This window comes from Schistocerca nitens, chromosome 3 (assembly GCF_023898315.1).
Source record: "Schistocerca nitens isolate TAMUIC-IGC-003100 chromosome 3, iqSchNite1.1, whole genome shotgun sequence".
NCBI lineage: Eukaryota > Metazoa > Arthropoda > Insecta > Orthoptera > Acrididae > Schistocerca > Schistocerca nitens.
This window is the reverse complement of record NC_064616.1, coordinates 754,285,003-754,312,981: the sequence shown is the minus strand read 5'-3', so window position 1 is coordinate 754,312,981 and position 27,979 is coordinate 754,285,003. Positions and strand designations below refer to the sequence as shown.

General features: G+C 41.6%; 1 protein-coding gene and 1 pseudogene across 1 annotated transcript in view; one reads left to right on the top strand and one right to left on the bottom strand.

Moving 5' to 3' along the window:
• LOC126249749 (uncharacterized) overlaps nucleotides 1-27,979 on the top strand; it is a 535,036-nt gene that overhangs the window by 159,261 nt on the left and 347,796 nt on the right. The window lies entirely within an intron of this gene.
• On the bottom strand, nucleotides 8,184-8,301 carry LOC126250199 (5S ribosomal RNA; annotated as a pseudogene).

The following is a 27,979-nucleotide window of genomic DNA, read 5'->3' as shown; positions in this document are numbered from 1 at the left end:
AGGAATTTCGTTACCTTACATTAATGATTTTTCGGTGTTGCTATTTCTTTTCCGTCAGTGTAGTCCAAACAGGGCCGTGATCACCACCAGAATGCTTCTGGAATCTGTATGCAAATTTAACTGAACGTGGTCCTCTCGCAGGTCAGCCTTCGCGATAATGGTTCCCCCTGCTAGTTAGACATAATATCTCCCAACTTCGGAATAGGTTATGAGTCGACGACTGCTTGGGCATTCATTGTCGACTTCAAATCCTCACAACTCCATAACGCTCAGGTCAATTTCTTAACCAAAGTAGTGGAGGCCCCTTTGTCCTGTAAGTGCTTGTCTCTTAAAGTAAATGGCACTTTTCTTGCTTTCCAAAATTTAAGAACTACTGATGGTCGCAAGATGATGTGCGCCTCAGAAGCGGTAATACTCTGGCCACTAAATAAGGAGGCATATTTTGTAAGGAGGGTTTGTGGATGCGTGATAGGTAGGGAAAACCGTATCTGATGAGCACAATGGTGCACTTCCAAACCCAATTGCTAGAAAAGGGCCAATATATTAATAGCGACTACTTGAATGACCAGCTGTTGTAGCGCTAAATTGTCTAATTTCTACGACGTCTTCGTTTCTGCTATTCCGGTCGCAGGTTCGAATCCTGCCTCGGGCATGGATGTGTGTGATGTCCTTAGGTTAGTGTAGTTCTAAGTTCTAGGGGACTGATGACCTCAGCAGTTAAGTCCCATAGTGCTCAGAGCGATTTGAACCATTTTTTTTTCCTGCTATTCTTTAGTTGCATGGGAACTGACAAAATGTCGGTGACTCAAGCTTCCAGCGTGTAGGCAAGTTGATGATCGTTGCGCAGGATCCTGTACCTATTCGGCACTTGATAGAAGTTGTATAAATGAACATATCCAAATGCAGTATACCGGTCTAAGTGGGCTATACATCCTGAACTTGAAGCACATCCATACCTGATCCCAGAACTTCGGTCTCGCTATCAAATCTTTTGTCCCTGAGACGTATGCTGTCTTCGAGGTGCGGCTAGAAAAAAACCGGACTGATGCTGGAAAAAACATTTATTTACAATTATTTACAATTTCATGTTATCTCCTTCAATGTACTCTCCTCCTCGGTCTCTACACCGCTCCATACGAATTTTCCACTGTTCATAGCAATGCTGCAGATCATTTTCGGTAAGTCCATACATTACTTCCGTCGCTTTTTCTTTTACTGCTTCAACAGTCTCAAATCTAGTTCCTTTCAGAGCTGACCTGACTTTAGGGAAAAGAAAAAAGTCACAGGGGGCCAAATCAGGTGAGTAGGGTGGATGATCTAAGATGGGAATGTTGTGTTTTGCCAAAAACGTCTTCACTGACAACGCACTGTGAGCTGGGGCATTGTCTTGGTGAAGGATCCATGACTTTGTTCATGTTGAAACTTTCATGAAGAATCTGCCTAACACTTTCCTTGTCAACTCCTGTTAACTCAGACACTGCTCTGATTGTTAAACGGCGATCTTGTCGAAGAAGTTTACCGATTTTTTCAATGTTTGCATCAGTTTTTGCTGACAATGGTCTGCCAGTGCGAGTGTCATCACTGGTGTCTTCGCGGCTATCTTTAAATCGTTTAAACCACTCAAACACTTGTGTTCGCGATAAACAATCATCGCCGTACACTTGTTGTAACATTACAAACGTTTCACTTGCAGATTTTCCTAGTTTGAAACAGCCGGCCGAAGTGGCCGTGCGGTTAAAGGCGCTGCAGTCTGGAACCGCAAGACCGCTACGGTCGCAGGTTCGAATCCTGCCTCGGGCATGGATGTTTGTGATGTCCTTAGGTTAGTTAGGTTTAACTAGTTCTAAGTTCTAGGGGACTAATGACCTCAGCAGTTGAGTCCCATAGTGCTCAGAGCCATTTTTGAACCTAGTTTGAAACAAAATTTGATGTTAACACGCTGTTCTTTCTGTACACTCAACATTTTCCGACGCACAGACAAAACGTCAACTACTTAAAACAGACGCCACGGGCAGACTGAGTGCAGGAGGTAGATGAAACTCGAGCAGTAGGCGGAGCGAGAGTCACGTGACAGGCCACGCGACTTTCAGCCTTATTGCATTCGTTTTATTGTTTCACCAGTACTAGTCCGGTTTTTTTCTAGCCACACCTCGTACGTTCATTTTGGTAGCAAATTTGCACACTTCTGCCTTGTGGTCAGACTTTGTACAAAATGTACATCTCACATTCCGAAAATAACATTGCTGCCTTTGATGAGTAATGAAAAAATTAATACATGACCCAACTTCCTTGAAACATGGCCGCCCGAGAGCTCTTGAGAGTAGCTGGTTGTGTCCTGCGGGAACGTGTTTGCAGGGTGTCGGCGGCGGCGTTGCTTGTGCGTGGCTGATGGATGGAAAGCACCTTTGACGTGTGCTGTATGCCACCAAGTATCTCATCGTTTGCTTGTAGATAACATGCTGACAAATCTTTCAGTTTGAGTAAATCGTTCCAGAGTCCCTCGTCCAGCGGATGCACAAGGATCAAGTTATGCACCAAATAATCTTCATAAGATAGTTTACACTTCGATCTGGCACATTGAAATCGACATTCCTGAGAAAGCTCTTGTAACTGCTCTTTCCGTTCGCGGTATGTTTGACCATTCTTTCTGTGACGGCTGAAGAACTTGTGGTGGACAGCGGTCACATGGATCTGGGAATCAGGACAATCCGTTAATTTAGACTTCAGTTGTTCATACGACAAGTCATGGGGTGCCACCTCGGGATTTAACTGTTGAAGCAGTCTATAAATCTCGGCATCCGAATAGGCTAATAGAAAGACCCGTTGATGGGTATCACCTGTGGTTGTGTGTGCAATGAAATGTTATTCAAGGCAACCAGTATAGTTCGCCCTGGGTTTTACCTTCTTGTCAAATGCAGGGATCCCGGCGGGGTCAGGGATTTTCTCTGCCTCGTGATGACTGGGTGTTGTGTGATGTCCTTAGGTTAGTTAGGTTCAGTGTGCGATTTGCAGGGGGGGATGGGGGGGATTTCATCCCCTCTGCATCAGACCATCCCCTCCTCTGGTTTTAGTTTATGCATCCCAACGTGGAGCCGAACACTGAAAGTTTACTATTACTACTATTAATATGTTTGCTTATTAATTTTGAAAAAAGTGTTATGTAGCAGTTAAGCATTTCAAACCATTTAGAACTAAATGACAAGACGACGCACGCCATATTTCCGTAGCATGCCACAATGTTGCAAGACGTCGCCCCAGCGTAAACGAGGCTTTAGAGCCAGGTCTGTATTGTATGGTGGATGTGATGTGTTGCGTACAAAACTAAAACCTGCAATCAGATCCAAACGTCGTGGAAAACTGTGAAGAGGTGTCATCCTGCAGCAAGATAACGCTCGCCCACATTCTGCCAAACGGACAGCCGACGCAATAAAGGAGTTCAGGTTCGAGGTGCTGGAACATCCACCATACAGTCCAGACCTGGCTCCAAGCGATTTTGCCGGCCGCGGTGGCCGTGCGGTCCTGGCGCTGCAGCCCGGACCCGCGGGACTGCTACGGTCGCAGGTTCGAATCCTGCCTCGGGCATGGGTGTGTGTGATGTCCTTAGGTTAGTTAGGTTTAAGTAGTTCTAAGTTCTAGGGGACTTATGACCTAAGATGTTGGGTCCCATAGTGCTCAGAGCCATTTGAACCATTTCCAAGCGATTTTGCCATGTTTCGACCGTTAACGGAAGCACTACAGGGAAGAAGATTTGAAAGTGATGAAGACGTCATTGCTGCGGTGCAAAATTGGTTACAGATGCGACCGATAAACGTATTATCTGATGAAATAAAAAAACACGTAAAATGTTGGGAAAACTGCATTGAAGTCCAGGGAGGTCACGTAGAAAAATAACACATGTTTCAGTTTTCTATCATCAGAATAAATACAGCTTTTCACAAATGTGCCTTTACTTTTTTAATTCCCCTCGTATACCTGTATGTAGATTTTGTAAATAAGCTTTACCTATAACGTACTTTTAAAGATACAACAAGGGATGGCTTTTCTGATAGTTCATACGCGTGAATAGTGAGTTTCGGCATTAAAATCTATTTATAAATAACTATTTAACCATGGGTAACGCCACGGTCCACGCTAGTAACATATATAATTATACTAACCCCCTAAGACATCATCCCCCCCCCCACTGGTAAAACCCAAAATCGCACACCGGTTAGGTTTAAGTAGTTCTAAGTTCTAGGGGACTGATGACCATAGTTGTTAAGTCCCATAGTGCTCAGAGCAATTTGAACCATTTCACCTTACGCGGATTCATAAGACCAGACAAGATTTCCAAGTATACATAAAACCATAAACTCTTTATTTTAGTTAACATAAAACTAATGATTTACAAGTAACGTCCGCAATTGCAGAAAATTATCAAGATCAAATAAATTATCTTCTTGACACTGCATAATTGTCTCATATAGGTAGTGTCAAATACACTAACACTTGAAGTGAATACGTCCACGACAGATTTCAATCACCGCAGGGTGTTTCATAGCATACGTTACAACGAACTTCTCACCCCGTTTCCTATACTCAAATATCTCAAGTATATTGTTCTCCTCGCGTTATTTTTTCTGATTGTCTGGTAGCGTCTTTGAAGCAGACTGACCTTGGTAAGACTTTATTTGTCTTACATACCTCCTAAAACCGTAATCGCGAACCCATACTACAATATTTGCTCTTTTAACGCTATATTGAACCGTAACACACTCTTTGATTATTCTTGGCCGGCCGGAGTGGCCGAGCGGTTCTAGGCGCTTCAGTCTGGAACCGCGAGACCGCTACTGTCGCAGGTTCGAATCCTGCCTCGGGCATGGATGTGTGTGATGTCCTTAGATTAGTTAGGGTTAAGTAGTTCTAAGTTATAAGGGACTGATGACCTCAGATGTTAAGTCCCATAGTGCTCAGAGCCATTGATTATTCTTGACGGCGTGTTTCCCTAATTAAAATTTAATTTTGTTATCGAAGCACTTCTGAAGTGTTTAGTAGGCAAGTTATTGGGTCGTTGTACTTAGTAACCAAGTATTCGAAGCAAATCCCTGCTCACCTTTATTTCTGTTTTCCACTAAACATGGTGACTGCAGCCACCACTTGAACAGGAACTGTGACTAAATTGAGAAATTTTTCTTTAAATTTAAAGCTTCTGTTTGCAATATAAGCTCCTCAGGCTCTGAAGGAACGAGTTTTGAAAGAAATTTGTTCATTCAAATTGGAACAGTTACTCAGGCTAGCTTTTAATGATGTTAAAACTTTCTTCTGAGAATCGGAATGAAACTGACAAGATATTTATTTAATTTTTATCAGTACCTCAAGTCTTTTCAAAAAAACTGTTTAAAGTTATTGCTTATCATTTGAAGAAAGGTAATATACTCTTAAGAGCTTAAGAAAATTATTTTTACTCAAACTATGTAGCAACGCGACCCATCAAAAATGCATAACACACAACTACTACTGTAGCTATTGTTATGATCATCATCGTAACATTTGAACGTAAGATTTAAGGAAAAGAAATGAATTTTGAAATCAAACAGTGACACTCTATAGTTATAAATGAAAATATATTGAAAAAAACTCATTTGATCCTTGAACGAGTGAAATTAAGTCTGCCTCTCCTTCACAAAAGCTTAAATGTGCAGTGCAGTTTAGGGTATGGTGTAAAACACGTCTGCAAATTGTTCATTTCTCTGGTTAAAACGAAAGGATAATGACGTCGCCAGTGCTGCCCATATTCAGCCTACTTGAAGCAAAGTTGTGCTACCACTGCAAGTCTATTTGTTGTTGTGTTCTTCAGTCAAAGGACTGGTTTGATGCAGCTCTCCACGCTACTCTATCTTGGGCAAGCCTCATCTCCGAGTAACTACTGCAACCAACACCCTTCTGAATCTGCTTAGTGTATTCATCTATTGGTCTCACTCTACGATTTTTACCCTCCACGATTTCCTCCAGTACTAAATTGTTGATCCCTTGACGCGTCAGACCCTGTCCTACCAATCGCCCCATTCTTCTAGTCAAGTTATGCCATAAATTCCTCTTCTCCCCAGTTCTATTCAGTACCTCCTAATTAGCCGCGTGATCTACCTATCTAATCTTCAGCATTTTTCCGTAGCATCACATTTCAAAAGCTTCTATTCTCTTCTTATCCAAACTGTTTATCGTCCATGTTCCACGTGCATACATGGCTACACTGCATAAAAATACTTTCAGAGAAGACTTCCTGACACTTAAATCTATACTCGATGTTAACAAATTTTTCTTCTTCAGAAACGCTTTCCTTGCCATCGCCAGTCTACATTTTCTATCCTCTGTACTCCGACCATCTTCAGTTATTCTGCTGCCCAAATAGCAAACCTCATCTACTACCTTAAGTGTCTCATTACTACTTTAAGTGTCTCATTTCCTAATCTAATTCCCTCAGCATCACCTGATTTAATTCGACTACATTCCATTATCGTCGTTTTGCTTTTGTTGATGTTCATCTCATATCCTCCTTTCAAGAGACTGTCCATTCCGTTCAACTGTTGTTCCAAGTCCTTTGCTGTCTCTGACAGAATTACAATGTCATCAGCAAACCTCGAGGTTTTTGTTTCTCTTCCCTGAATTTATTTCCTACTCCAAATTCTTTGATTTCCCTTACTGCGTGTTCAGTGTACAGATGGAACAACATGGAGGATAGGCTACAATCCTATCTCACTCCCGTCGCAACCAATGCTTCCCTTTCGTGCCTCTCGACTCTTGTAACTGCCCTGTGGTTCCTGTACAAATTGTAAATAGCCTTTCGCTACCTGTATTTTACCACTGCCACCTTCAGAATTTGAAAGAGAGTATTTCAGTCAACATTGTCAAAATCTTTCTATAAGCCTACAAATGCTATAAATGTAGCTTTGTCTTTCCTTAACCTATCTTCTAAGATAATTAGTAGGGTCAATATTGCCTCGCTCGTTCCTTCATTTCTACGGAATACAAACTGATATTCCCCGAGGTCAGCTTCTGCCAGTTTTTCCATTCGTCTGTAAATAATTCGTGTTATTATTTTGCAACCGCGACTTATTAAACTGATAGTTCGGTAATTTTCACACCTGACAGCCCTGCTTTCTTTGGAATTGGAATTGTAATCCATTACTGAGCCCTATAAGTCTTGTACTCATAGCTAATAATTAGCAGAGACGCAGTTTAATGCAGAAGTATTAATAAGCGTCTTCCAATAATATCTTGTGCTGGTGTTAGCTCAAAGAGTAAAGGTTTAACGAGCGCGCCAAGAAACAAGAACTTTCACTTTCAGTGCTGTCTGGCTATATCTGCCCTTTTCAGACTGCCTGAGGTAAACTTTTTTCCACGTGAAAGATGTTATCAAAACGGAATGCAACACGGTCACCTTTTCTTCTATCTCAACATTGCCCCTTCGGTTCTGCCTACTTCGCCTTTTCCCTTGTAGAAAAGGCGTTCACTGAGCGGAAAGGTCAACGGTAAGAGCAGGGCCTCCTTCAGCCTAATGACTTCCTTCTTTCTTGTGCATCGTCTTATAATTTTTTGCAATAATAATTGATAACAAGTTCTGAATGTACTCAGAAAGAACATAAGCGATTTGTTTTATCTTTTTACTTGAAGCACAATAATTAAATTGTGTGCTCTATTTATCATTGTAATTAAAGCTTTACAAAATGTATTAAGTAGGCACATCAGATTTCGACAACACATTACACATTAACACAGTTCTTTACGCAGCCTGAAAACAGAATGGCCCAATCTTAGATAGCAGTCCTTTAAGACAGTGACAGAAGTCAATAACAACCAGCGGATATCAAGTCCTGGTGTCCAGAATTCACCGGAGGCCAATGTCGTGTGGGAGGGGGGGAGGGCTGCAAAGGCGTAATTTCGAGGTTTGTGACGTGGTTGTAGCTACTCGCTCATTGGTTGAAGGCTGCCTGTATACAGATCTAAACCAAACTAAACTCCGTCCGGACAGGCCTTGAGAGGCCCAACGGTACCGACCGGCCGCCGTGTCATCCTCAGCGGATACGGAGGGGCATGTGGTCAGTACACCGCTCTCCCGGCCGTATGTCAGTTTACGAGACCGGAGTCGCTGCTTCTCAGGCAAGTAGCTCCTCAGTTTGCCTCACGAGGGCTGAGTGCACCCCGCTTGCCAACAGCGCTCGGCAGACCGGATGGTTGCCCATCCAAGTGCTAGCCCAGCCCGACAGCGCTTAACTTCGGTGATCTGAAGGAAACCGGTGTTACCACTGCGGCAAGGCCGTTGGCTGTATACAGCTCTGGTGGATATACGAGGGCAGTTCAATAAGTAATGCAACACATTTTTTTTTCTGAAACAGGGGTTGTTTTATTCAGCATTGAAATACACCAGGTTATTCCCCAATCTTTTAGCTACACAACACTATTTTTCAACGTAATCTCCATTCAGTGCTACGGCCTTATGCCACCTTGAAATGAGGGCCTGTATGCCTGCACGGTACCATTCCACTGGTCGATGTCGGAGCCAACGTCGTGCTGCATCAATAACTTCTTCATCATCCGCGTAGTGCCTCCCACGGATTGCGTCCTTCATTGGGCCAAACATATGGAAATCCGACGGTGCGAGATCGGGGCTGTAGGGTGCATGAGGAAGAACAGTCCACTGAAGTTTTGTGAGCTCCTCTCGGGTGCGAAGACTTGTGTGAGGTCTTGCGTTGTCATGAAGAAGGAGAAGTTCGTTCTGATTTTGGTGCCTACGAACACGCTGAAGTCGTTTCTTCAATTTCTGAAGAGTAGCACAATACACTTCAGAGTTGATCGTTGACCATGGGGAAGGACATCGAACAGAATAACCCCTTCAGCGTCCCAGAAGACTGTAACCATGACTTTATCGGCTGAGGGTATGGCTTTAAACTTTTTCTTGGTAGGGGAGTGGGTGTGGCGCCACTCCATTGATTGCCGTTTTGTTTCAGGTTCGAAGTGACGAACCCATGTTTCATCGCCTGTAACAATCTTTGACAAGAAATTGTCACCCTCAGCCACATGACGAGCAAGCAATTCCGCACAGATGGTTCTCCTTTGCTCTTTATGGTGTTCGGTTAGACAACGAGGGACCCAACGGGAACAAACCTTTGAATATCCCAACTGGTGAACAATTGTGACAGCACTACCAACAGAGATGTCAAGTTGAGCACTGAGTTGTTTGATGGTGATCCGTCGATCATCTCGAACGAGTGTGTTCGCACGCTCCGCCATTGCAGGAGTCACAGCTGTGCACGGCCGGCCCGCACGCGGGAGATCAGACAGTCTTGCTTGACCTTGCGGCGATGATGACACACGCTTTGCCCAACGACTCACCGTGCTTTTGTCCACTGCCAGATCACCGTAGACATTCTGCAAGCGCCTATGAATATCTGAGATGTCCTGGTTTTCCGCCAGAAGAAACTCGATCACTGCCCGTTGTTTGCAACGCACATCCGTTACAGACGCCATTTTAACAGCTCCGTACAGGGCTGCCACCTGTCGGAAGTCAATGAAACTATACAAGACGAGGCGGGAATGTTTGAAAATATTCCACAAGAAATTTCCGGTTTCTTCAACCAAAATTGGCCGAGAAAAAAAATGTGTTGCATTACTTATTGAACTGCCCTCGTATATGATTGGATCTACTTGCTGACACATGATAAGGCAGAAGCATGTGGGGCCAAGTTCACTGAGCCACTAGTGCTTGACTTGTACACGAAAACAGTACGATGCTGATTTTGTCCGCCGGAAATATTTACGTGTTGCTTCACCTAAGAAGCGTAGCCTGCAGGGCGGGTGTTTCTGTAACCTATTCGCCGTGCCCGCGTTGCTGGCGTTTGGAGTGTGCCCATTCAGCATGTTTAAGAGTAACATCTGCATTACACATATTGATAGTGTTACAATATAGGGAAAATATTGCTAGCAGACCACCAAAGCTGCTGGTAATTTTTGAGTGCAAAATTACGCTTTTGTCTATAGTCCATGTTAAATGAGTCCAGCTACGGGAAAACTGGGCGACGTAGTTTCGTATCTGTCCACGGGTAGGCTTTTATTGTTTGATAACTTCTATAATTAACCGTGCATATCTCTATTTCGATTTCCAAATTTTTACCACGTATGATAAACTGGTGCCTGGTATCTAGGTAATAATGTGCCAATGTGGAGTCAGTTGTCTGCAGATAACTGCTTTGATTCACCTGTAGTGTAGCACAGAGTAATATCCTGGTTTTTATCTATAATGTCAACTACATGTCTTACAAACATCTTTTACATGCCATTTATGTTCGTGGATATTTTTTTGTCTTCATAATAAAATAGATTTTTATCAGGTGTCAGTGTTGTTGGAAAGATTTGCAATTTTTCCTAACATTTAAAAAAAAATGTTCAAATGTGTGTGAAATCTTATGGGACTTAACTGCTTAAGTCATCAGTCCCTAAGCTTACACACTACTTAACTAAATTATCCTAAGGACAAACACACACGCCCATGCCCGCGGGAGGACTCGAACCTCCGCTGGGACCAGTCGCACAGTCCACGACTGGAGCGGCTTGGACCGCTCGGCTAATTCCGCGCGGCTAACATTACAGATGTTTGCTATCTTAATGGACAGTTTCCTAACACATGGTAAAAGTCTGTGGTTTCTGTTAAACGTCTGGGTCAGAACTAATGGATACAATAATGTTTCACAGTTTTATTAACCTCTTTTTCCTCATGGGGTATCACCAATGAATGTCAACCAATAACTGATTCTTAAGACTTATGTAATGTTATTATGTTCTACTTGCTCGGAATACTTATAAGGGTTGGGACAAAAAACAAGTGGTGAATAATGATATGAAGAGCAGACTCTTTGTATGGGTTAAAACTCAAAGATGATGATGGTATGAAGTAGTCAGTAACTCGCATATTTTGAACCAGTGGATTCATATCTGAATGTTTATAATTATGTCCTTGAAGTGAATCATTCTAACTCCTATTCGATATCTGATTGATTGTACATTCTTTATTAAACTCTTCAACGCAAATTCGTTGCTTGGCTGTATGTGTCCGCAGTACATCGTCTGCACAATGTTCAGATGGTTCAAATGTATGAATTTTTTCATAAAGAATTCTACTACAAATGAGAACGGTGGAAAACCTTCTTTCCCATCAACTTGTTGATAGTGTGTGTGACATAATTCTCGTTTCACCGAATATATACGGAATTATTCCATAATTCACTAATTCCAGAAGTGTTGCCGGTGCAGGATGTTGTGCACAAACTGACCACTCGATTCTGTCCCATAAGTGCTTGATGGGATTCATATCGGGTGATTGGGTGGTCAATTCATTCCCTCGAAATGATCAGAATATTCTTTAAACCAATCCGGAACAATTGTGGCCCGGCTATATGACATCGGTGTTTGGCAGCATGAAGTCCGTAAATGGTTACAGATGGTCTCCAAGTAGCCGAACATAACCAACGGTCACTGACCGGTTCAGTTGGAGCAGAAGGTCTAGTTCATTCCATGTAAACACAGCCCTCAACGTTATGAGGCCACCAACAGCTTGCACAGTAACTTGTCGACAACTTGGATCCATAGCTTCGTGAGGTATACGCCACAGTCGAACCTTACCATCAGCTCCTGAAATCGGGACTCATCTGACCAGGCCACGGCTTTTTAGTCGTCTAGGGTCCAACCGATACGGTCACGAGTCCAGGAGAGGCGCTGCAGGCGATGTCATGCTCTTGGCAAAGGCACTCCCGCACGTAGTTGCTGCCATAGCCCATTAATGCCATATTTCGCCGCACTGTCCCAACGAATACGTTCGTCGTATGTCCCGCATTGGTTTCGGCGGTTATTTTACACAGTGAAACTTCCTGGCAGATTAAAACTGTGTGCCCGACCGAGACTCGAACTCGGGACCTTTGCCTTTCGCGGGCAAGTGCACTTGCCCGCGAAAGGCAAAGGTCCCGAGTTCGAGTCTCGGTCGGGCACACAGTTTTAATCTGCCAGGAAGTTTCATATCAGCGCACACTCCGCTGCAGAGTGAAAATCTCATTCATTTTACACAGTGTTGCTTGTCTGTTAGCACTGACAACTCTACACAAACGCCGCTGCTGTCGGTCGTTAAGTGAAGGCCGTCGGCTACAGTGTTGTCCATGGTGACAGGTAATGCCTGAAATTTGGTAGTCTGGGAACTCTCTTCGCACTGCGGATCTCGGAATATTGAATTACCTAACGATTTCGGAACTGGAATGCCACATGCGTCTAGCTCTAACCATCATTCCCTATTCAAATTCTGTAAATTCCTGTCGAGCTGCCATAATCAGATCTGAAATCTTTTCACGTGAATCGGTTGAGTATAAATGACAGCTGCACCAATGCACTACTCCTTTATACCTTGCGTACGTGATGCTACCGCCATCTGTATACGACTTTTGTCACATCGGTGTATTACAGAATCATTAATCTTCGAAGTTGGCAATTATTCTCACAGCAGAAGTATCTGAAACTAATCGTTTTAGCGTATGTGCTATAAGGTTTCTTTTCTAATTTAAGCTTTCATCAGTATGTACGCTCAAGAGTTTATTATTCCTTGTTGGCAAAGCATTTAATATAATGCGCTTTCACAGTAACATCATTTATTTTTTTATTTTATTTTTTTATTTTGTTGTTGGTGCTGCTTTAGGCCTACGTGTCTTGACAAAAAGTTTCGTATTACTCATAACGAGGACTAGGTCTGCCTCTTGATTTACAAAACAGTAGATCATTAGCATAGAGCAAAAACAGTAATGAAGAAGAAAAAAGGAATTATTGAATAGAGATTTAAGTCACGATTCTCCCAAATGCGAGTCCAGTCGCTAAGCAACTGTGACGTCTCGCCTGGTGTAAGAAATAGACTGTGGTCGGAATCTGTAGTACTCCACTGAGCCCAGGATCGTAACCTGCGTCACTAGCCCATGCAAAAAATTTACTAGTGCATTTAAAATCTCTTACTTATTCAATATATGGAGGTAATCTTATTCATTGTATGGAGGTAATCTCGTAGCTTCACAACAGGTTTTCTCAAGGCCACGTTAGACACTCTCCATCATCAGTTAATCGCGCTGGATTCGAGAGCTCTGGAGTTTGCCTTGAGCCTAATTTCTGTTGCAATTTTTACAGAGCAAACTACTGTGCCATGTTATGCTGCTAAAGAGATAAAAGTGGAAGCAGTGGTCACGCGATCATGTAGCGGCCGCCAGGGTCGTCGGGCACGTTACGTATTTACGGGAAGCTGCCATTAGGATTCGTACTTGGCCTCATTCATGACAGTGCTCAGCCTCTGCTACACATTCCATGCGCCTGTGAGCATTGCATTAGCTGTGGTGTGAGACATGAACAAAATGTTTTCTGCACTGCGCATCAAATGCTGCAGTACGAACATTTTGCAGTGGTCGCAGACTAAAAGCTATGACAGCTGTCGATTTAAGCTTGGTACTGTGAATCTGGTTCGAATATCTGACAATTATTTTTATTTATAGAGAATTATTTGTGAAAATTACAACATAGGCATCTAATGTTGCATTATGAGACATTATGTGTTGATATAATTATGGATATTGAGTATCGTATCACTAATTTCTGACACCAGAGTAAAGCTGTCATCGGTCTGAAAGTTATTTTCCTAGCGACGGACCTAATGATATTGTATTTTTTTGCCTTCTTCTGTCTTTTGAAACATACAACCAATCCCTATCCCCACCCCCACCCCAGTTATAGGGCCACCTAGAGTTTAATATGAAAACTGAGCCATAACGTATTTTGATTTTTTCATAAGCTTAAAATGTTGGTGGAGTGTAAACGCGTTAAGTGGCTGAAAAATTCATTAGACCGAACTTTTGAATCCATAGTCTATATGGGAACAGTAGAACCATAGTGATCTAAGTGACTTTTTTTTTTTTATTACAGCTTTTCACATGGATGCATGGGAGCAAGTATAAATTTTCATGCCACACTCATGCAAGTGCAAAAACCATTGTCCTCTGTAAGAACGTCACAATCTGCCACTTTCGAATTGATCTTACTTAGGCCGCGCGGGATTAGCCGAGCGGTCTCAGGCGCTGCAGTCATGGACTGTGCGGCTGGTCCCGGCGGAGGTTCGAGCCCTCCCTTGGGCATGGGTGTGTGTGTGTGTTTGTCGTTAGGATAATTTAGGTTAAGTAGTGTGTAAGCTTAGGGACTGATGACCTTAGCAGTCAAGTCCCATAAGATTTCACACACATTTGAACTTTTTTTATCTTACTTTGAAAAATACATCGTGCCATACTAATCCAAATGAAAAACCACACTTGGATCGTTATAGTTCCAAGTTATGGCCCTAATGTAGTGCAAAAGTTGAAGTGTTCCAAGGGCAAAATATTATTATGATTGTAGCTTATGGTTTAGAATAAGTGTAACTAGTTATATTAAAGTCAAAATTGGTGTTTATGTTTTCTGAAAATGTTCGTATACATATTTCATAGAATTAACTATAGAGTAATTTTTCGACTGGTAACAAAACAAGTTTTTGCTTATGTCAAAGTCAGTTGTCTCATGTTCGTAAGTTTCTCAGTTTCGACAGTGTATATATTCTCTTTGGTTTCGGCTGTACAGAAAAGTATAAAGCTTTTGACCCCAGACCTAATGAAATAGATTAGCAGGCATTTCTTATAAGCCTCCGAAATTACATACCTGCACAGGCTGGGGCAGCAAAGCCAATGGCGTACAAAAAGAATGCAAGACATAAAAAAGTCTTAAATTTCTTCCACCACTTCATCAGCCGTTCTACCGATCAATTCTGCGTGTACCCAGAAGAGGAAGGGGCGATGAAGCCCAGGACGGCGAAAACATGCTACCCTCCGGATTTCGAGACGATCAAGTTTGATCACCTCCTTAGATCTTCATTGTTTATTGTGCAACTATAATTTCATTATTTGTTTGTACTAAAGTGATCCAAGTGATTTGTTTAATGCATAAGCCAAACTTTTTGTACCTTCCAGTAAAAAGATTTCAATAACTTTTTGTAAATTTGTTCTAACATGTAAGTCAACATTTTATTAAAGATTAAACCATAAAAACTGACCCGTTTCCTCAAAACAAACACAAACGCGTTTTCCTAGTTTTCTTAAAATGGTGAGACTGCCACTTGGGCCAGTACAGTTCCACTGTCGCCGAATCTGACCTGCCGATCCCCAAATCAAAAATATCTGTAACCAGTAGAAGCGGCACATACCTTGTCGGGTTCGTGGGACTGTGGTTAGTAACACAATATTCATGAACAGGTTCCTCGAAGACAAAAGCTGACTCTCCTGCAGGCAGTTTTGTGTGCATTATTTTACCTATTTAGGCTAGTGCATGATATCTGTGTTAATGAGAATTAAGCAACGCTCGTTTATATTGCTTACTGAGAAGTGATTTGCAGTTGGAGTGTAATTACTCAGCTTCATTTCTTTTCTTATTTTTATCCAACAATCTAAGCAGTATGCACTCGTTGACTGTAATACTTTGTTTCGTTCATTAAGCTAAAATGATCTAATACGACGTGACCAAATTGCATCCCAATGACGTTAAATTTTCGTATGTCTATATTTACAGACATATTGCATTTCAAGATTGGATATCAGCTTTTATTTGACGTCGGAACGCGTACTAACAACTACAGATTTGAGTGCATCATCCTGTGCATGTAACCTACAGTATCTGATTTCTGAACGAGTCATCAGGGATTGCACATAGTGAATTTCCAATACGAACTGTTTATAAACGAATGTGTGTACTTTTCAGCCGTCCTATACGTAGATATCTTTTGAAAATGCGTATTTTTTCATCATAATAACGCAGTTAAAGCGTGCTCTTGAGAAACATCTAAAATGCTTTACAGTGAGTATCTCTATGACTCTTAGCAGAGCAACTGTCACTAGAACATACCAGCTACACCTATTACAGCATTTTTAATGTGTTTGATGCTTAATAGTGATTTAATCTACAATCGATTACTGTCTAATATTCTTAAATCAAGAACTGAATTTTTGTTTATGGTCCGTATAAGTCGTTGAAAACATCAGTGTTTGTATGATCCAGTAATGCTCATTGCGGCACTTGGAACATATTTCATACGGGAACCTATCAGAAATTACGATTGCATCAACTCAAACATCCAAAATAGCGTTGTGAGAGGGGGTGAGTTATGTCATCAACGCAACTGCAGCCCCATCACATCATCATTTAATCATGATGCAATTGGCTATATTTCTAATTTCCTCATCAGGGTAGAGTGTGATGAGTGTGGTCTGGGAGAAATAAATCAATTCCAAATGAGAAGCTGTGACTTTGGCATTTGTAGCCTCATAATTTTACATAATTTGCAATTTTTTTAATTTCTGTTCTGGAAGAGTCAGATTTGGTGGTATGGTAGCTCATAGCTGAGGTGTGGGGGATAGAACGAAGTCTCTCGTAGATGTGGGAAAATCATGCTTAGGAGTATAGGAATTGAAAAAGTTTATACTTGAGGTCAAAGCTCGAAGACAATAGAAGTCAAAGGTGATACAAAAACACTATTGTTCTGCTACCACGACCAGCTCCTCGCTCCGACTCTAACTTTCCATGCGGAGCCGACCGACCGCCGTGTCATCTTCTGCCAATGGCGTCATTCTGATGCGAAATGGAGAGGTTGTCGTCAGCAGAAAGCTCTGCAGGCTCTGGTCAGCTTCTCAGGCTTCGTAACCGCTACTTTTCACTATAGCAGCAGCTCAGTTGGCCCCAAGAGGCTTAGAGAACCCCTCCCAATAAGTAAATCTGCTGACAGTACAGGATACTGAGCCAAGGTCCTCCCAGAGCAATCAGACACGCTGACCACTCAGCTACGGAGACGGACTCTATTGCTCACCTACCACTACTAATGATACCAACAAATAGCCATTCAATTTTTAAAATACTTGCTGTGTTTATTCCTTATCCAGTTAGACTTAATAACAGTCTTATACGAACAATATTCAGGAAAGGGTTCAAGAAGTGTTCTCTGAAACTGATAGTTAACCTAAACCAGTAGAACCCACTTCTCGTTTTGCAAAGCCTTCGGAATCCTGTGACCGATAAAAACATGTTCAGAAGTGAAGGGATCTACCAATCGTTGGTAATTATTCCAATATGCGACAAGTAACGGTACCCTTATGGAATTTGAAGAAGAGTCATGTGAGTTCAGTATGTATGCCCCTGGGAGTTATTCAGCACTTCAAAGAGACCACCCCAGCAGCAACTAAAAGCGCAAATATGCTCCCAACAGACAAATAAATAAAGATACTAAAGGTCAAATGCGGTAGCAATATAAACAAGGATTGGAGTTTGAAGTATAGCTGAACACTTGTGGGGGCCCCGTATAACTGAGTATCGAGAATTGGCCAACACCAGAAATTGATAGATTTACAGAAAAGATTGTTGGGTGGTGGTGTATCCATAGCGGCGTATTAGAATCCTAAATCAATTGAGGTAGAAACGAAGATTCCATGAGAAAAGGTTGGAGAAATATTTCCATCAAGAGTAGGATAACAAAGTTATCTATCTAAAGAAGTATGAAAGAAATTAAGAGATTACCATAGTTTAGTACCACGTATTTTCCCACTATACTAAGTGGACAACAGATTGGCAAGAAAACAAATTCACTAGTGGCCAACTAGACAAAAGTTTTTGTGAAATTAGCAGCCAAGACTGTTCTGAAAATTGCCAGTAACAGATCTCACAGGTGCTTACCTACGATGGAAGAACATTAGGCTTGGTGACAAGAAAATGCTACCTCTTGAGAGATGTTCACGTCAAGACTGCGATAAGTGATTATGCAATTCCACCAATAATGGTCGCAAAGGTGCAATCAGCTACCTAAGTCTATATGTCCAGCAAAATGGGGAAGGAGGAAAATAAAATAACCAGAAATAATGTAATTCTGGCAGCGAGCATGTAGAGGGATTATAGTCCGCGTTCAAGCGAACACTGCCTCAAGCTCTAGACAAATATGTGTCCCTGAGAATAATTTACGATGGTAGAGACTTCTCTTGGTATACTAACAACACCATGAAGTTTATTGAGAAACAGCACCTGATTTGCAATAGGGAGAAGATATCTGAAACGCGCTCAGCTACCAGAGGAACAATGTGGGATTCCTTCAGTAACTGTTTTAGTAGCGTTTTATCACAGGATATTTTCCGTAATATGTGAAGGCTCTAAATCGCTTACAAATTCTTGTCCTGATACTTGTTGACGACGCAGTGACGGAAATAGAATTCCGCCTTCATTTTATTGATATCTATCTTCAAATGTTCCTTCGCAAAAGAAAATCGTAGAAAGCTAGCGCTGTGAAATTATCGTACTATTGCAAACATGAATGGCGTAGCAGTAAATACTATTAGTGTTGGAAATCTTTAAAACTCGGCAAGGCCTCAGAGTCCGACAAGTTCCATTCAGAATTCGCGAGTGGACTACCTCCACCTTCGACCATAAGTAAACGAGATTACTTGACCAGAGAAACTTTCCATGAGATTAGAATAGAACGCAGATCACACTCATCATAAGTTAGCTTACGTGATCCACTGAACTACCATCCCATATCACTCACATGCATTGGTAGTATAATTTTAGAATGTATCCTGAGCTCAATCATAGGAGCTTACGTGGAACACGATCACCTTTATAGAAACCAGGATGGCATCCGAAAACCAACCGCTTGTGCAAAACCCAGCTAAAGTTCGGAACCCAAGATATCTTAAATGCTATGGGTAGAGGTAACCGTGCAAATCAGTGTTCCTAGAACTTGAAAACACTTTCGAATAACAACGAGATCAATGTCTGAGAAAGAAAATACGCTGCCTGTGAATATCCATCCGAGTTTTACGGCTGGCTTGATGATTTCCTTATAGGTAAGTCAAATGCATCTGAGATATCAGATCAGAACAATGCTCTTGTAAGCCTTTCATTATTTTCTCAGCCTCTCCTCTGAGTTCGTATGATTTTCCCAGCACATCACCTTTAGACAGCCAACGAACTTCTGTGTGAAAGAGAAGGGTCTCATGGTCGGAGTTCATTTCAGTGTATAGTTTTTTTAAAAAAAAATCGAGTATTTGATATGCTGCTTTTGAAAACATTTACCACATTTATGGCCAATTGCGCTGTATTATTAAGACATGTAGGAAGGGTCTTGGAAGCTAACACCTGGCGAAATGTAATAAAATGTGTTGTTAATGTCAAAGGATTCTATTGTTTTATTATGTCGCTAGAACGTGTACCAACTCAAGGGTGACACTCTCTTTTCCAGATTGATTCTACCGTTGCCAGTCTCACTGTTAATGAAACATCAGATACCACATTTGGTCTATACTTAAGCGATTCTCGGTTTTTTAAGGGGAGCTGGATTTTTTATTGTATTTATACATTATATCAGTTCTTCTTGTGTATATCAATGACCTTTCATCAGTAACATTACCAGATGCCAAGTTTGTTTTGTTTGTCGATGATACAAACATTGCAATAAATAGCAAATCAAGTGTAGTCTTAGAAAGATCAGCCAATAAAATATTTGTGGACATTAATCACTGGTTCCTAGCCAATTCTTTGTCACTAAACTTTGAAAAAAAAAAAAAAAACACTACATGCAGTTCAGAACTTGTAAGGGGTGTCCCAAGAGTATATGTCTAACATACGATGACAAGAAGGTAGAAGAAGTGGACAGTGTTAAATTTTTGGGATTACAGCTTGATAATAAATTCAACTGGGAGGAGCACACCACAGAACTGCTGAAGCGTCTTAACAAATCTCTGTTTGTAATGCGAATTTTGTCAGACATAGGGGATATAAAAATGAAAAAGCTGGCATACTATGCTTACTTTCATTCCATAATGTCATATGGGATTATTTTTTTGGGTAATTCATCAAGCCAAGCTAAAGTTTTCCGGGCACAAAAACGTGCAGTAAGAGTTATATGTGGTGTGAACTCAAGAACATCCTGCAGAAGTCTGTTTAGGGAACTAGGGATACTAACTACTGCTTCCCAATATATTTATTCCTTAATGAAGTTTGTCATTAAAAATATATCACTTTTTCAAACCAACGGCTCAATTCATGGAATCAATACTAGAAATAAGAATAGTCTTCACAAGGATTTAAAGTCACTTAGTCTTGTACAAAAAGGTGTGCATTATTCAGGAACACACATTTTCAATAACTTGCCAGCAGCCATAAAAAGCTTAACAACCAATGAAATTCAGTTTAAGAGGAGCCTAAAGGATTTATTGGTGACCAACTCCTTCTACTCCATTGATGAATTTCTTAGTAAAACCAACTGATTTGTATGTAAGTACAACATAACTTCTGCACAATTTCAGTGCAGCAATGTGTTCATTGAAAATTTGTGTGTGTGTGTGTGTGTGTGTGTGTGTGTGTGTGTGTGTGTAAGTATAATCTAACTTCTGCACCATTTCAGTGCAGCAATGTGTTCATTGTAAATAAGTATTACAGTAGTTGTATTACATATTTATTACCTTATAAATAAATAAAAAACTTTTTTATTTTAAATTCAGTGCATTAGTATTTGTAAAATGACTCTCAGTGTTCATTAAAAATGACGATCATTCCACTTGGGACCTGTGGAATGGTACATTAGCTTATTTGTTTTAGTTGTAAATATTTGTCATGTATTGTTGTTTTTCTGACATGTTCCACATCCTGGAGGACCTCCTCACTACGGATCAATTGGAATGAAAGTAAATCTAATCTAATCTAATCATCCTGTTGGATAGTTACGAAAACTATCGGTATGCTTTTTATACAAAAATACGAGGTGTGGCTAGAAAAAAAACCGGACTAGTACTGGTGAAACAATAAAACGAATGCAATAAGGCTGAAAGTCGTGTGGCCTGTCACGTGACTCTCGCTCCGCCTACTGCTCGAGTTTCATCTGCCTCCTGCACTCAGTCTGCCCGTGGCGTCTGTTTTAAGTAGTTGACGTTTTGTCTGTGCGTCGGAAAATGTTGAGTGTACAGAAAGAACAGCGTGTTAACATCAAATTTTGTTTCAAACTAGGAAAATCTGCAAGTGAAACGTTTGTAATGTTACAACAAGTGTACGGCGATGATTGTTTATCGCGAACACAAGTGTTTGAGTGGTTTAAACGATTTAAAGATGGCCGCGAAGACACCAGTGATGACACTCGCACTGGCAGACCATTGTCAGCAAAAACTGATGCAAACATTGAAAAAATCGGTAAACTTGTTCGACACTTTCCTTGTCAACTCCTGTTAACTCAGACACTGCTCTGATTGTTAAACGGCGATCTTGTCGAACAAGTTTACCGATTTTTTCAATGTTTGCACCAGTTTTTGCTGACAATGGTCTGCCAGTGCGAGTGTCATCACTGGTGTCTTCGCGGCCATCTTTAAATCGTTTAAACCACTCAAACACTTGTGTTCGCGATAAACAATTATCGCCGTACACTTGTTGTAACATTACAAACGTTTCACTTGCAGATTTTCCTAGTTTGAAACAAAATTTGATATTAACACGCTGTTCTTTCTGTACACTCAACATTTTCCGACGCACAGACAAAACGTCAACTACTTAAAACAGACGCCACGGGCAGACTGAGTGCTGGAGGCAGATGAAACTCGAGCAGTAGGCGGAGCGAGAGTCACGTGACAGGCCACGCGACTTTCAGCCTTATTGCATTCGTTTTATTGTTTCACCAGTACTACTCCGGTTTTTTTCTAGCCACACCTCGTATATGGACTTCAGCAAGCTAGTCATCTAGCTATTTTAACATTCAGCTTTAGCAGTGTCTGATAAAAATAATTATTAATATTAATACAAAGGATATTTTGCAGTAATGTACAAAACTCTTCTTTTGTAATGTACAAAATTAATGTCACAGCATAGATCAATACAATTTCGTTGAAAATTATCTATCGTGAATTATAGTTTTTGGTCGTAAGTTGGCGCCCTGTGAAGCAGTCTGTGTTGAAAAGTTGTTGGGGTTGTGCCTTCGCTTGGTCAAGTCTTGTTTTGAACCAGTTCTGTGAAGTTATGGTGTATATACACTGTCTGTTGTGATCAATAAAGATGTGAATCTAGTTTGAAGACTATGTAAATCAAAGAATTACTCTGTGATAAAAAGTATGACTTGAAATATGTTTGCATTCAAGAAAAATAGCGAAATAAACGAGCAACAGTAAACAACTGGTTTTCCGTCCTTGACAACGAAAAAGCCGGACCTCCATATTAAAAAGTTTTGATAAATGAATTTTAGCTCATGGACCACTAACGCCATAAAAAAGAAAGGGTAGACATCCACTCAGTGGACTATATATATAGTGCAAGATAATGATGATTCACTAAATTTGCATGTTACATATTTTTTGCGATTATTGTCAGTAATACAATTGTGATAATAGTTATAAATGGAGCGTGATCCTAACATAGCTGGAGCGCCATACGTACAGAAGCCGACTAGCCTTTCCCTCATAATATCACGTTGCTGAAAATAATACATTATTATTTTCATGACGTCCATACGTTTTGATGTCATTTTCAGTTCACCCGACATCAACAATTCTTCTTTGATTATGTTGTAGTCGTCTAAAAGGCGAACATACATGAGTAACAGACAACAATTAGAAATGTCAGTCGATTCATCGCATTGTAAAGCGAAAAAGTTGCTCCTCTTCCCGTGATATTCAATAGAGGTATTTCTTGCATTTTTTTTTTTTTTCCTTCTCCTTCGAGAGCTTTGATCAAACAAGATTTCACGAGTGTTTCTCATGTTGTGCGAGGATTATTTATTGCGCTATCAGTCTCAATACCTCAAACGACGCTACGATGATGCAAGTCTTGTACTACATCTACAACTACATACATACTCCGCAATCCACCATACAGTGCGTGGCGGAGGGTACCTCGTACCACAACTAGCATCTTCTCTCCCTGTTCCACTCCTAAACAGAACGAGGAAAAAAGGACTGCCTATATGCCTCTGTACGAGCCCTAATCTCTCTTATCTTATCTTTGTGGTCTTTCCGCGAAATGTAAGTTGGCGGCAGTAAAATTGTACTACAGTCAGCCTCAAATGCTGGTTCTCTAAATTTCCTCAGTATCGATTCATGAAAAGAACGCCTCCTTTCCTCTAGAGACCCCCACCCGAGTTCCTGAAGCATTTCCGTAACACTCGCATGATGATCAAACCTACCAGTAACAAATCTAGCAGCCCGCCTCTGAATTGCTTCTATGTCCTCCCTCAATCCGACCTGATAGGGATCCCAAACGGTCGAGCAGTACTCAAGAATAGGTCGTATTAGTGTTTTATAAGCGGTCTCCTTTACAGATGAAGCACAGCTTCTCAGAATTCTACCAATGAACCGAAGACGACTATCCGCCTTCCCCACAACTGCCGTTACATGCTTGTCCCACTTCATATCGCTCTGCAGTGTTACGCCCAAATATTTAATCGACGTGACTGTGTCAAGCGCTACACTACTAATAGAGTATTGAAACATTACAGGATTCTTTTTCCTATTCATCTGCATTAATTTACATTTATCTATATTTAGAGTTAGCTGCCATTCCTTACACCAATCTCAAATCCTGTCCAAGTCATCTAGTATCCTCCTACAGTCACTCAACGACACCTTCCCGTACACCACAGCATCATCAGCAAACAGCCGCACATTGCTATCCACCCTATCCAAAAGATCATTTATGTAGATAGAAAACAACAGCGTACCTACCACACTTCCCTGGGGCACTCCAGATGATACCCTCACTATCGAGGACAACGTACTGGGTTCTATTACTTAAGAAGTCTTCGAGCCACTCACATACTTGGGAACCAATCCCATATGCTCCTACCTTAGGTAGGAGTCTGCAGTGGGGCACCGAGTCAAACGCTTTCCGGAAGCCAAGGAATATGGCATTCGCCTGATACCCTTCACCCATGGTTCGCAGTATATCACGTGAAAAAGGGCGAGTTGCGTTTCGCAGGAGCGATGCTTTCTAAAGCCGTGCTGATGCCTGGACAGTAACTTCTCTGTCTCAAGGAAATTCATTATATTCGAACAGAGAATATGTTCGAGAATCCTGCAACAAACCGATGTTAAGGATATTGGTCTGTAATTTTGAGGATCCGTCCTTCTACCCTTCTTATATACAGGCGTCACCTGCGCTTTTTTCCAGTCGCTCGGGACTTTACGTTGGGGAAGAGATTTGCGATAAATGCAAGCTAAGTAAGGAGCCAATGCAGTAGAGTACTCTCTGTAAAACCGAATAGGAATCCCATCAGGACCTGGCGATTTATTTATTTTCAACCCATTCAGCTGCTTCACAACCCCAGGATGTCTATCACTATGTCCTCCATACGGGAATCTGTACGAGACTCAAACGGCGGTATGCTTGTACGATCCTCCTTCGTGAAAGATTTCTCAAATGCTAAATTTAAAATTTCAGCTTTCGTTTTGCTGTCTTCCGTTGCCAGGCCAGACTGATCAGTGAGTGACTGGATGGAATCCTTCGACCCGTTTACCGATTTTACGTAAGACCAGAATTTCCTTGGGTTTTCAGCAAGATCTTTTGCTAAGGTATGACGGTGGTAGTGGTTGAATGCATCGCTCTTTTTACAGCAGCACGAATCTCTACTAATTTTTGCCTGTCCTCATTCTCCCGAACTTTCTTGTAACGAGTGCAACTCCCTTTGCTTCCTGAGCATTCTCCGAATTGCGCTGTTAAACCACGGTAGGTCTTTTCCGTCCGTAACCCACTTTTTCGGCAGATACTTGTCCAGTGCGTGATTTACAATGTGTTTAAAATTTGCCCATAATTCTTCCACGTCCATCGTACCGGAAGTAAATGAAGTCGATTCATTTACTAAGTGGGATGCTAACAACTGCTTATCTGCCCTTTCTAGTTAGAATACTCTCCTAGCCTTCTTGACCGACTTTTTAACTTTCGTAACCGTAGTCGTAATGACAACATCATGATCACTAATACCTGTCTCAACACTGACACCGTCGATAAGGTCTGGTCTGTTCGTGGCTACCAGATCTAAAATATTTCCATTACGCGTTGGCTGTCGATTTAGCGCCTCAAGACAGTTTTCGGATAATGTGTTCAAAACTAATTCACACGACGGCTTGTCTGTACCACCTGTAATGAATCCATAGACATCCCAGTGTATACTAGGTAGATTGAAGTCGCCTACGACTAATATAGCATGATCCTGGTTCTTCTGCGATACAGAATGTGTTGTGGATTGGCAAGACAGCCAATCCACTAGGAGGAAGCCGAAAGGCACGCGTTTAAGCTCACGCAGGCTGGCGTGAGGTCTGGAACAGGACACGGAGTAGCAAATGACGTAGCTGAAGGCTATGCTAACTATCGTCTCGGCAAATGAGAGCGTAATTTGTCAGTGAACCATCGCTAGCAAAGTCGGCTGTACAACTGGGGCGAGTGCTGGGAAGTCTCTCTAGACCTGCCGTGTGGCGGCGCTCAGTCTGCAATCACTGATAGTGGCGACACGCGGCTCCGACGTATACTAACGGACCGCGGCCGATTTAAAGGCTACCACCTAGCAAGTGTGGTGTCTGGCGGTGACACCACAGAATGTAGACTCCCTTTGAATGATTCTAGGACTGTCACGGTGGAACCTGGTGGCCGGTAATAACAAATGGTTCAAATGGCTCTGAGCACTATGGGACTTAACATCTATGGTCATCAGTCCCCTAAAACTTAGAACTACTTAAACCTAACTAACCTAAGGACAGCACACAACACCCAGGCATCACGAGGCAGAGAAAATCCCTGACCCCGCCGGGAATCGAACCCAGGAACCCGGGCGTGGGAAGCGGTAATAACACCCCACAATTAACTTTACTTCTCCTATCTCTGTTGAATGTGTCCGGTAACTTCACAATCACACTCTACTTCGACCTACTGGGCCCATGTTCCATTTTTTTCAGTTTCTCTAATTTCTCTTCAAAGAATTCTGATGGTTCGTCCGAGAAATTAGGGTGGACCATTGCTAAGTGGTGTTTTAATTTCACTGACTTCAATGAATGACTCGCAAGAACGGTTGCACATATAATGCACTGTGGTTTTGTTTCTCCATTATTTTCTATCGAAATAAAACCGAATTTAATGTGACTACTGTCGTATTTTCTCTTAGATGTCATTTTCTAAATATCTTTATTTTTTATTGCATGTCACTATGTAATGTGATTTTCTAATTAGACAGTCGACGATGAAATGTTCCTGGCTGTTGTGAACATTTTGTGATACACGCATACATAGGTATACTCACGCCTATATCCCCTTTCGGAACTCCTTGTTTTGATTAAAAGATTTTATCAAAGCAAAATGTGTACTTACCGCTTTTTCACAAGTTATAAATTGACAAAAATTATTGAAGATTAATGGTCAAATGCTTCCAAACAGCTAAACAGCCAAACAGAAACAATTAAACCACTGATCAAGACAAAAGAAAGCATATCGCTTGCCCACGATAAGTTGACGTTCACTCAGCGATTGTAAGGGACGACAGGAGGTGTGCCACGTCCCTGTACCATCTATTGCCGAGGGGAGTTGATTGGTGAGAGGAAGGCAGAGTTGGCTGCTTCCCAGTGTTGGCACGATTACCTTCAACAATGTGTACAATAACACTTCGGTACAATAATATTTCGCATCTAAGGACAGCCAAACGATGACAACGCTGCGATAAAAACTAATATCTTCCCACTAGTGCCGATTTTCACCACTTCCGGCAGCACTAGTATAATTGTCAAGTTGTGGACACACAGTACGATTGACTGACCGGCTTGTGCCATGCTGTGAGACGGATCACTTGCCTTCATCGCGGCCACCCGCACTCACCAGTGCCCTCCTAGTGCACTGCGTGACGAGGGGTTAATAATTTAAGATCAATAAAAGTTTGAAATTTTAAATCTTTCGTGGACCATATCTGAGCTCTTGCGGAACCAGTGCTCTACCATTTCATTCCCGAGCACGCGCTGGGAAAAAGAACACTTAAATCTTTTCTTGAAATCTCATATTTCTCTTATTTTATTACAACGATCATTACTCCCTCTGTAGGCTAGCGTCAAAGAAGTATTTTCGCATTCGGGGGAGAAAGTTAATGATTGAAATTTCGTGAAAAGATCTCACGGCATTGAAACACGCCAAATCGCGTATCACGCTGGTGACACTCTCTCCCGTATTTCACTATATTGCAAAATGAGCTACTCTTCTTTCAACTTTTTCGGTGTCCTCCGTCAGTCCTGTCTAGTATGGATCCCATACCTCGCAGCAGTACTTCAGAAGAGGACGGACGAGTGTAGTGTATGCAGTCTCTGTAGTAGACCTGTTGTATCTTCCAAGTGTTCTGTCAGTAAAACGCAGTCTTTGATTCCTTTCCCACAACATTACCCAGTAGCACAGGTCACACCAATATTCAAGAAAGGAAATAGGAGTAACCCATTGAATTATAGACCGATATCACTGACCTCAATTTGCAGTAGGATTCTGGAGCATATACTGTACTCGAACATTATGACTCATCTTGAAGAAAATGATTTATTGATACATAACCAACACGGATTCAAAAAATATCGTTCTTGTGCAACACAGCTAGCTCTTTATTCCCATGAAGTAATGAGTGCTGTCGACAAGGGATCTCAGATCCATTCCATATTCCTACATTTCTAGAAGCCTTTTGATACCGTTCCTCACAAGCGACTATTAATCAAATTGCGTGCATATGGAGTATCGTCTCAGTTGTGTGCCTGGATTCGTGATTTCCTCTCAGAGAGGTCACAGTTCGTAGTGATAGACGGTAAATCATCGAGTAGCACAGAAGTGATATCTGGCGTTCCGCAAGGTAGTGTCATAGACCCTCTGCTGTTCCTGATTCACATAAATGATT